Source organism: Coenobita brevimanus, chromosome 55 (assembly GCF_032717465.1).
Source record: "Coenobita brevimanus isolate Jiangsu-jjx chromosome 55, ASM3271746v2, whole genome shotgun sequence".
Lineage (NCBI taxonomy): Eukaryota > Metazoa > Arthropoda > Malacostraca > Decapoda > Coenobitidae > Coenobita > Coenobita brevimanus.
Window position 1 is genome coordinate 53,845,932 of NC_137008.1, and position 10,960 is coordinate 53,856,891.

The window sequence follows — 10,960 nt, forward strand, 5'->3', positions numbered from 1 at the left end:
AGATTTGACTGAATTAAAAGGAACTGCATGTTGGGCCTTGGCGGAGGTATGCGCTTTACTGAGTGCCAGTCTAGTTTAGAATCATATTATTTTGAGTACATGGTGCGTAGTAATAAAGTACATTCTTTGGAAATGAGCCACATCTGTCACTATGGACATGTACGAGACAGGTTGGTAGTCTCGCATCAACGGCTCAGGGCCCTGCCATGGCCCTCAGACGGCAGGCACCACCCTCCCTCACTGGTATCGGTATCGGTACATCTCTATCCGTACCTGTCAGTCTGTCTGTCTTTCTGTATCTGTTTCTGTCATTTTCATTATACTCCTAAAAGCTAGGATGAGGTTAAGTTCCGAGCCAGCGAAGGAGAAACGAAAAAATGATTACTTCAAAACAGCTTTCCTAGTAACTCTTCAGGACTTTTTTACAATTTTTTTTCCCCAGCACTAACCACCCTCTCTCCTTCTTCGTCAGGTGAACAGTGAATGTGTCATACGGAGGTGACCCTTCTGCGTTTTTTTTTTTTTTTTCCCTCCATGCCTTTACCAGCACCCTTTTTTCCCTCTTCCTCAAAGCTTCACAGCACTAACCAGCCCTTCTTCTTCTCCTTCGTCAGGTGAACGGCGAACGCGTGCCCATGGAGGTGGCTCTTCTCATACGAGTGGCCCACGTTCCCCAGGTGGTGAGACTCCTGGACTGGGTAGAGAAAGAGGACTCCTTCTTGTTGATCCTTGAGAGACCGGACCCCTGCAAGGACCTCTACGACTATGTTACCGAGAGGGGCCCACTGCCTGAAGAGGAGTGCAGAGATTTGATGATGCAGGTGAGTTTGGGGATTGATGTTGATGATGATGATGGACTGTACTGGGTTGTCGGATGCTGTCGTTTTCTCCATCTCTACATCTATCTCTGTGTCGACTATCGAGAGGGGTGCACTGCCCGAACAGGAGTCCAGAGATTTTACGATCCAGGTCCGTTTAGGAGTTGACGATGATGGATTGTGTGTTGGTTTTCTCTTTTCTTTCCTGTCTTCCTATTTGTCTCCTTTTCCTCCTTATCCATTTCCCTTTTTGTCTCCTCCTTTTGCTCCTTATCCATCTCCTTGTTTCTTGGAGGGTCCCGCTGCCTCACATAAGGTGGATGGACACCCGAGTCGAGTGGCTCCACCTCCTTGCGCGTGAATTCTAACTCCCTCGTGGTTGAAACACAGCCAGGAAGCTTCCGACTCGTGACCTGTCCTCCAGCCGTCATGAGGGAGGGAATCTGGGAGCTGTCTCAAATCCCACGCCTCTCACTGGCTCTTACCTTTCATTTCGTGCTTCTCTCCTTTATTCAGTCGTCTCATTTTCTCAGTCTTCTTGTGTCTTCTGTCTCGTTTTTATAGTTCCACACTTCTCTAGCCCCATTTCTCTTTTCTTCTCGTTTGTCTAGTCTCTTTCATCTCTTAGCTAGGCTCACTTTTCTTTCTCTTTTCTCGTTTGTAGTCTCACTCATCCCTTCTCTAGCCTCACTTTTCTTCTTTTTATAGTCTTACTCATTTCTTCTCTTGCTTCACTTCTTTTGCCACTGTTCCGCTTATTTTTGTCACAGGAACATAATACAGAAAAATTACAGTCTGTTGAGTTAGCGGAAAAATAAGTCTGTTGAATTAGATTTAGGGCATAAAAACAAAAATGCGGTTCACTCCTCCCTGCTTCCTCCTTTCTCCTTCATTCCCTGTCTTTTTTCTCCCTTTCTCCCCAGTCGATCAAAGCCCTCTACTCTTCGGTCACGTCGCTCTTGTCTCCACTCAAAATCTAATCCTCCGGTGTGGTTTTCTCCCGCAGGTAGTGTCAGTGGTGCTATAATCAAAGCTCTCAGACAGTCTTTCTCTTCTGTCTTTTGTTCTTTGTGTCTCCTGTCCACTGTGCATCTAATCCCTTTTCTCACATACTCCCCTGTCGTGTGCTGTCTCTAGTCTCACCTCTCACAATCTAATCTCCTCATTACATCTGCGAAAATCTTTATGTGTCCCTTACTTTCCTTTCTGTTCTTCAAGTCGTCCAGTTTCCTCTCCACACCGTTCTTGTCCTGCTGTCTTCTTTCTCTTGTCTCCTTTCATCCTTATGTTTTCCATGCCCTCCTCTCTCATCCCCATCTCCCCAGATTTGATCCTCTATTGCCCATCTCTTGCAGGTGATGCCGTGGTCTCTCTCTCCTCACCCTCTCCCAAAGACCTCAAATCTGATCTTCTCCAGCTCTTCTCCTACAGGTGGTGGTCGCGATGTCTCCTCTCCATGCTTCTCATTCACTCCAGAACATCCTTTTTCCTAATCCTCTCCTGCTCTTCTTCCGCAGGTGGTGTCCGTGGTGGTGGCGTGTCACATGGCGGGCGTGATCCACCGAGATATCAAGGACGAGAATCTGCTTGTAACCACGGACAGACAAGGCAAGGTCACACTGAAGCTGATAGACTTTGGTTCCGGCGCCTTCTTCGTCAGGGATAAAGTCTACACGGATTTTGAGGGTGAGTGGACGTGTTTCGTGTGTGTGTGTGTGTGTGTGTGTGTGTGTGTGTGTGTGTGTGTGTGTGTGTGTGTGTGTGTGTGTCTTTTTTATTTATGCTTTGTCTGAGATGCACACCTATCTGCCATACGTAAATACATTAGTATACCACTACAGTATGCTGCACACACACACACACACACACACACACACACACACACACACACACACTCATCAACAAAGCACAGTTGGACCCAAGGATGACCATGTTTGGGGCGAAAGTAAGTGGTTGTCTGTGTGTGTGTGTGTGTGTGTGTGTGTGTGTGTGTGTGTGTGTGTGTGTGTGTGTGTGTGCGTGTGTGTACATAGCTTTAAGACCGTGTATTTATATCGCCGGACTAAGGAGTGCGTGCGCGTGTGTGTGAGTATATGTATGTGTGCGTGCTTATGCTTTGAATGGGTATGTATATATAGCCATAAGATCATGTATTTATATTGACGGACCTAGGAGTGTGTGTGTGTCTGTGTGTCCGAATTATGAATAAGTCAAATTCAATCTCAAGGTAGTTTTTTCCCGTTACCTCCTTCCCCTCCCGCTTCAGTCACCATACCCTACCTTCCCTTATTCCCTCCCTTTTTCTCTTCCCCTAGTGTCCTATCAGATCTCTCTCTCTCTCTCTCTCTCTCTCTCTCTCTCTCTCTCTCTCTCTCTCTCTCTCTCTCTCCTCCCCGTAACAAGCGGAGGAGGTCAGTAGGTGGACGAGGCAAGTGGAGCGAGACTGACAGTGGAAGAGACGAAACTAGATAGGAGTAGGGGAGAGTAGGGTAGAGTAGGGAGGAGTAGAGGAGAGAAGAGGTTAGGAGAGTAGGGTAGGAGTGTGATAGGATAGGGTAGGGTACAGGAGAGTAGGGTAGAGTAGAGAAGAGAGGGAATAGCAGAGAGGAGAGGAGAGGAGAGGAGGGTAGGGTACAGAAGAGAAGGAATAGTAGAGAGGAGAGGGGGGAACAGTAGAGGAGAGTGGGATAGAGGGAGTTGAGAAGAGGAGAGGAGGATAGAATAAGAGCAGAGAAGGGGTCTCAACAGAGGAATTACAGTGGTCAGCCCTTAATTGGTACTGACCGACACACACACACACACACACACACACACACACACACACACACACACACACACACACACATTAATGTTATGTAACCTGTAGGTTTGGATATTAATGTTTTCAAGGTTTCATATTACACACACACACACACACACACACACACACACACACACACACACACACACACTTATGTAACCTCTGTAGGTTTGGATATTAAAGCTTTCGCGGTATAATATTGCACACACACACACACACACACACACACACACACACACACACAAAACGATGAAGAGGCAGACTGGTGAACTCGTCGGTACAACTCAAGATGGGAGAATGGCAAGTTTTTTTTTTTTTTTTTTTTTTTTTTTTTTTTTTCCCGTTAAAGTTCTAAACGTGGCTAGAGTTTGAAGATGGCACTGACGAAGATGAATATGTTGGGTGGTACGGAGAGGCGAAAGATTGGCAGGAAAAGATGGAAGATTGGTAGAAGAGATGGTAGACTGCTGGGAAGAGATGGTAGGTTGGAAGATTGGTAGATGATAGATGGAATGATTGACGGCAAGATATGGCAAACTGTAAGACTGGGTGGAGATCAAAGGTTGAAAGACTGGGAGGAAGAGATGGTAGTGCAGAAGACTGATCAGTAGAGATGATCAACTGGAAGGTATGGAGGATAAGATGTTAGACAGGAATATTTGTAGGAAGAAGTTGAAGATAGGACGACGAGTGGTAGATAGGAAGAGATGGTATTTTGGAAGACTGGTGGGAAAAGGTGGTAGATTGGAAGATTGGTTGAAGAGTTGGTAGATTGGGAGCATGATGGGAAGAGATGACAGATGAGAGAGAGAGAAAAAAAAATAGAATTGTAAATCTAACTAACCACTTCTATTTTTCATTCCTCCCCTCAGGTACCAAAGTGTATTCCCCTCCGGAGTGGATCCAGCACAACCAGTACCAAGGCGTCCCTGCCACGGTCTGGTCCCTGGGCATCCTTCTTTATGACCTTGTGTTTGGGGACATCCCCTTCGAGTATGAGGACCAGATTGTCTCAGCGCGACTGCAGTTTCGGCTGCCGATATCTGAGGAGTGCCAGAGCCTCATCCGGTGGTGTCTGAGAGTTTCCCCAAGCGACCGTCCCACCCTTGAGCAGATCATCCAACATCCTTGGCTTCGTGCGAAGGATACCCTAACCCGGTCCATATCCACGCGCAGTGCACCCGCAGCAACACCTTCCTCCTCATCAGCCCTTGCTGCTCATGCCGCAGTCACCTCTCCTGTGGGCTCCCTAGGGTCTGTGGGATCGTCTCACAGCTCTGGGTCTCTCCCCCCAACCCCGCGGCCACAGGACAGACTGGCATTCAGCTCGGCATCGTCTCTCAGCAGCCACGCAACTACTTTGTGACGCCGGCGAAGGGTAACCACTACTTAGTTAGTCCCGCCCAAGCGTCACCATTTGTAGGGTTGTATTCAAGGTGGCTGAAGAGATCCCATAGCACTTCTTCCTCTGTGATTTATTATGCCTGTTGCATCGCAGTGTTCTTTGTATGATATTGATTCAGACAATATGAATAAATACAAGAGAATATTTACATGTAAATTGCAAAATAAATATCCCTGAGGAAGAAGTGCTACAAAGCATCCTGTGCCACCTAGAATATGATGGCCTGTAGCTTCTCGTCATACCAACTGGGTGAGATATATGTACTGTATATGGGTGCCCAAAGAACCAAAGCCCCGTCGTCGCAAAACTTGTAGTGACTCACATCATGTATATAACATCACCGTCACCACTTTCATCACACCAACTTCTCATTTCTCACGGTATTTTTTGTATTAAGAGACTCAGACTTTTGCGTTGTGGCCTCAAGACTTCATGTTATGGGCTCAGAGACTTCGCTTTGTGGCCTGAGACAGACTTTGCATTGTGGCCTAACCCCGTTGTCACCAGCAGGGCAAATAGGAAAGATCCAACCATTCACAGGACCCATGATTCACAAAAAAGTCCTACAATCAGTTCCCTGTCGTAACTTAGGGCTTTTGTCTGCAGGATGGACAAGGCAAGGGAAGCACTGAAGTCTTCCAGCATCTCCTTATTCGACCTGTAAAGACGGGTCCAAGTTAATATAGTCACTTTATTTTCATCTGACGGAACTGGGCCACTTACATGAGTCAAATACTATATCATGGTTGTAATTTGATGAGAATTAGTTTTGAGGTAGGAATGAGTCTCCTTGGTTACCAGTCAAACTTACCCTCCAGCTCTACTAAACGAAGGTGAAAAGGGGTTACAGATATTAGATGAGAGTAAATGCACTATAGAGGAAACTGATTGTATACGGTGTTTTGCGAATCTCAGCCCAGATCTGTAATAAGTGTTCCTATATTTTGTGCCGCTACGCTCATAATCTCTGACTAGCAGAAAATATTTATGTGCAGTTCTAGACAGAGGTGGAAGGAAACTGCAAGCCTAGTTGAAAAATACGTGCAATTCTAGACAAAAGTGGAAGAAGGCAAAGGAGAAAAGCCCTATTTTGTGAACCACAGTACCCCTTTGGTGAGTTCTTGCAGGGAGGTAAAGTATAAAGTTCCACAGATGTGCGGTATCATTCACAGGCAGAGAGTAATGAGTGCATCAGTGTGTGAGGAGCAAAGCCTTAATTCTACCTAGTACATGGGGGTTGCAGCCAGGCGATGCAACCTAAGACATGGTGTGTAGTCAAGATTTCTTTCCCTCTCCCCACCTCCTCCAGCTGCACACCAGGATATTCCAGCATCCCTCCTCCCCCCCCCCTTTTCCTCTGCCAACATATTCCAGAATTCGATTCTCCCCTTTGCATATTCCAAGATTCCCATCACCCCTTGCAACGTATTCCAGAAATCTACATCACTTCCTGCAACACGTTCCAGTCCCTGCCATCTTTCAGTCTATTGCTGGTAAAGGTATTCTGGAATGTTACTGGCATCCGATGATAAGTGGAGGAGAGAGAGAGAGTCCTATTCAACACCAGGTCAAAGAACAAGAATCCAACCCCAACACCATGTCAAAAGAAGGTAGAAGAATCAAGCAAGCTTCCGTCATACGAGATTTGCCTTTTAGTCCCACAAACTCTGTCTTTATACCCCCCAAAACCAGTCCAAATCAGCCCTCCTCATACCTACATTCCAGAGATTATTATAAAAACCTTCAGTATCCCTTAGTAATAATAAATATGCTGCTGAATGTTGAGTGTTTGTGTACAGTGTGTTAGAGTTTTAGTCGGATTGTATGATGCTTTTATCCTTATCACATAGAGTTATTATTATTGTGGAGACTTATTTATTCATTAGTGTAATTTATTGATAGGCCTGTGTGTACCCCACCCCCTCCCCTTTTTTTTTATATATCTTGGTCACCGATAACATAATTTTTCTAAGGACGGGGGTGTATTTGTTTATGGTTTGTTATAGCAGTGTGCCTTGCCTTTTCCATTTTATTTCATTTATATTAGAATGCCCTTATTTATTTATTTTTGCCGTGATTTAATTTTCTCCCCATTTTATCATGGTGTACTATGCCATTTGTCATTTATAATTTTTAGTGAATGATTTTCCATGAATTATTAGTACCGGTAACTACGGTGCACCGCCATTTTTATCATCCTACAGTTTGTGGAATAATTCACTTCATTTATTTTTATTATTTTTTGGTATATTGCCAGGCTTTATTTTATTTTATTTTAAAGGTACACTTCGCCAGGTTTTATTATTTATGGTTAGCTTGGTTTTATTTTTATGGTTAGCCAAGTTTTATTTCATTTTTTAATTAGTTTTTTTATGGTACTGTTTGCCTGCTTTGTATCCCATTCTCCTGTATAAAACCGTCTCCCCTTGACCTTAATAAGTATCAGCTCTGCCGGTACGTACTGTTTTATTCATTGGTGCTATAAGTAATTTGCTAAACAAGGCTTTTAATGTATTCGATTTTTTTCGAAGTTAAGTTTTATTTTGGCTCTAGGAGTCATGGATTTGTATGAAGTAGTTTTTTTTTTTTTTTTGTAGATAATTTACTTCTTCAGTGCGCCTGCCTGCCTGTCTGTCTGTCTGTCTGAAGGTGTGTGGTTCTTGCCGTATATAGGAGGGAGTGGTTTTGTGTGTGTGTGTTCCTGGTGGCCATGAGTGAGTATACTACACACACACACACACACACACACACACACACACACACACACACACACACACACACACACACACACACACACACACACACACACATACACACACACACACACACACTCGCCCGCGCGGGTAGGTGTGGTGTGTCCTGATGGCCCTGAGTGAGAGTACCAGGACACACACACCCACATACACACACATACGTACACACATGGCGGGGTTCAAGGTGAGGGTGTGGTGTGGCCTAGTGTCTGGAATTATGAGTATTAGGACACACACACACACACACACACACACACACACACACACACACACACACACACACACACACACACACACACACACACACACACACACACACACACACACAAAACCTCTCCTCAGATTTAAGAAGGTCATTTATCTATCCCGTGCAACACATTCTAAGTCAACTTCTAGCCTCGCTGCGTGTCAGATGGCCTAATTGAGAAAACTGGGTGCACCGAGGTTCAAGAGGGCCTCTAATCTTCGACACTCATTTATGGGACACCTGGGAATCGTTATAGGTGTGTGATTAGCCTGCATCCCACATTATGGAGCGCAGACAGCAGTGATACATAAAGGTCAGGCATGTTGTATCACCGTCACTGGCTTTGAATATTCTTTTTAAAAATTCTAGGGGTTTGGCCAGACCTTCGTGCCCTCAGTTTTCATAATAAGGCCCTACAAGCTACTTCTATTGGTTTTATATGTGAAGAATTTTTTTAGTTTTTAATTGGTCCATTTAACCCTTTCAGTACGACCACGTCCTTGTTTTTTCTTGCTATCACCGGACGATTTCCTTCAGCTTACGGGGTGATGGCGATTGATGGAGACTTCCTGTAATTCGTTCTGTAATATAGTTTTTTTTTTCCCTAAGCTGAATAAAATCGTCTGACGGTATCAAGAGAGTTTCTGTCATTGTACTGAAGGTTTATTTACGTGGAGCTCATCTGGTAGTCAAGTTAGGTTTGGCGGTATCAGTGAGGGGAGCTGGTTGGGTCGTTAGAGGCCTTCGGTGTGAGGGACCCCCATTAGCAGAATAAAATCGTCTGTCATATTGGTTGACTGCAGTGTCCGAAACCGTTTTAGTATAAAGGGTCTCTCCTGAGCTGAGTAAAATCGCCTGACTTAGAAATAAAGCCCCATCGCACTGGAGGGGATCGAGTCACCATCATCCCATCTCGCCATCCCAACCAGTTCCCCTCCCAACACACAGTTCCTTTGCTGTATAAAGAGCTAATGCTATTTTTTATTTTTTTTTGTGGTTTATTTATTGTTCGTTCCATTATTTGGCACTGTCGTAAGAAGAAACCCTCTGGCCAAAATTAAATATTATGTCCGTAGCAGTGAAAGGGTTGCAAATGATGTCCGTAGCAGTGAAAGGGTTGCAAGGACGAGTGAGACATGTTCTAATCGTGTCATGAACGCGAGCGAAACGTGTTATTAACCGTCGTATTATCCAGGAAACTAGTCTTGTGTGGAACGATTGTGTTTGTGGCCATGTTTGTATCGGGGGTGGGGGGGTTACAGGGCAGTTGTCTTCGTCCCTTAAGCACGAGAGGTCTTTCCAGATGTGCATAAAATCGTCGTGCGGCACCAAAATTGTTCGTAGCAGGTTCATTACGAGTAGTCTCCCAGAGGCTGAGTAAAATTTTGTTTGTGGCAAGAATTAAGTGAAAATAATCTCTTATGCTCTGTTAAGTCTAATAAAAACTTAAATGCCCTGAAGATAAGTAATTTGGCTAAAACTGTAATATAAGAGTTCCTAGTAGTAAAGGAGTTAAGAATACGACTCTCAGCCCCCCCCCTTCTTCACCATGACAGTTGAATAAAACCGTCTGGTATCATCAAAAATTTAATGAAGGGTATCAGTACGTCACCTGGAGTCAAAGAATTAATTTACCTGTGCCATGGCTTACACAAAAAAATAATAACTCGATTTTTTTATCCATTTCGGTTATAATTTGATTTTTTAGAAGTATCCGTCTCAATCGCAATTCGTTTTTTTTTTTTTTTTAATCATTTCTGTCTGTTGGTGAAATACAAAAAATGTATATTCAGAAGTATGATCATGTGCTAACCCTTTCAGTACGAGGGTTTCCTTTATTTGTACTCCAGACGATTTTATTCACCTTGGGGCAGACCTCTAGAACGGGCGAGGTCAAATTAGGCCATACCCAGTTCGGTTAAGCTGAATAAAATCGTCTGGAGGCAGCAAGACTACGAGACATCATGGTACTGAAGGGGTTAAGTATGTAATATGTACTTCCTGTAAGTCTCTGTACTTCTAAAACCACAGTCCAGCGTATATAATGTAAATATATGTAAACCATTACATATATACAGTATATATATATTTATACTATATACACGTATCTGTTAAAAAGAATGTTAAAGTGATCGCGCTGTACTGGCATACGTGAATCCAAATGTGTATTGAATCAATTTTTTTTTTTCTTCTTTTAAGAATAAATAATTCAAGCCATGTAATGTTTGTATACTTTGACTTGAATTATAGTCATACAGTGCTACTAATTGAGTCATGTGAATAAATTGAGTCATAAATCGTGTATATCTGACTCTGATACTTTGAGTCATGAGTCCTATAATGTGTATCGGAGGTAGAGTGTACATGTAATAGAGGGTCGTATTATAAGTGGCCTTGGGAGTACCATAACACCTTTTCCTAGCGATTTATTCTGAACATTTTCACCCCAGTATGCTCTTGTACATTAATGATGCAAACTATGTCCATACCAAAACGTGCTAAATGACACAAGAGAATGTTAAATGTGTAATATGCAAAATAAATCGCCAAAGAAGAGGTGCTACCAAGCCTCACATGCCACTTAGAAAATGGCACACAGTCCGAGGTGGAGGGGTAACCACAGTATTATAGGGACCAGATGGGCGACTATGGCACTAATCCCCACTGTCCTTCCACCATTATTATTATTATTACTGACTCGGGCCCTCTATATAAAGCCCTCAGAACATTTTTTAAGTTTAATTTTGAAGATTTTTTTATGTGGTGAGGCCAAGAAGTGCTTTATTTTATCTAGTTTTTCATTATTTTGGTAAGGGCAGCGGGTTCTAGCGCCAAAAGGCCGTCATGTCGCATTATGCGTTATGTGCAGTGTCGGGGGTAATGTGGCCAGGGGAGGGAGGGAGGGTGTTGGGTAATTTCCCATTTATAATAAACGGA

At 43.8% G+C, this 10,960-nt stretch overlaps 1 pseudogene; it reads left to right on the plus strand.

Moving 5' to 3' along the window:
* LOC145401326 (serine/threonine-protein kinase pim-3-like) overlaps positions 1–5,491 on the plus strand; it is a 26,805-nt pseudogene extending 21,314 nt beyond the window's left edge.
* Positions 5,492–10,960: the final 5,469 nt, after the last annotated feature.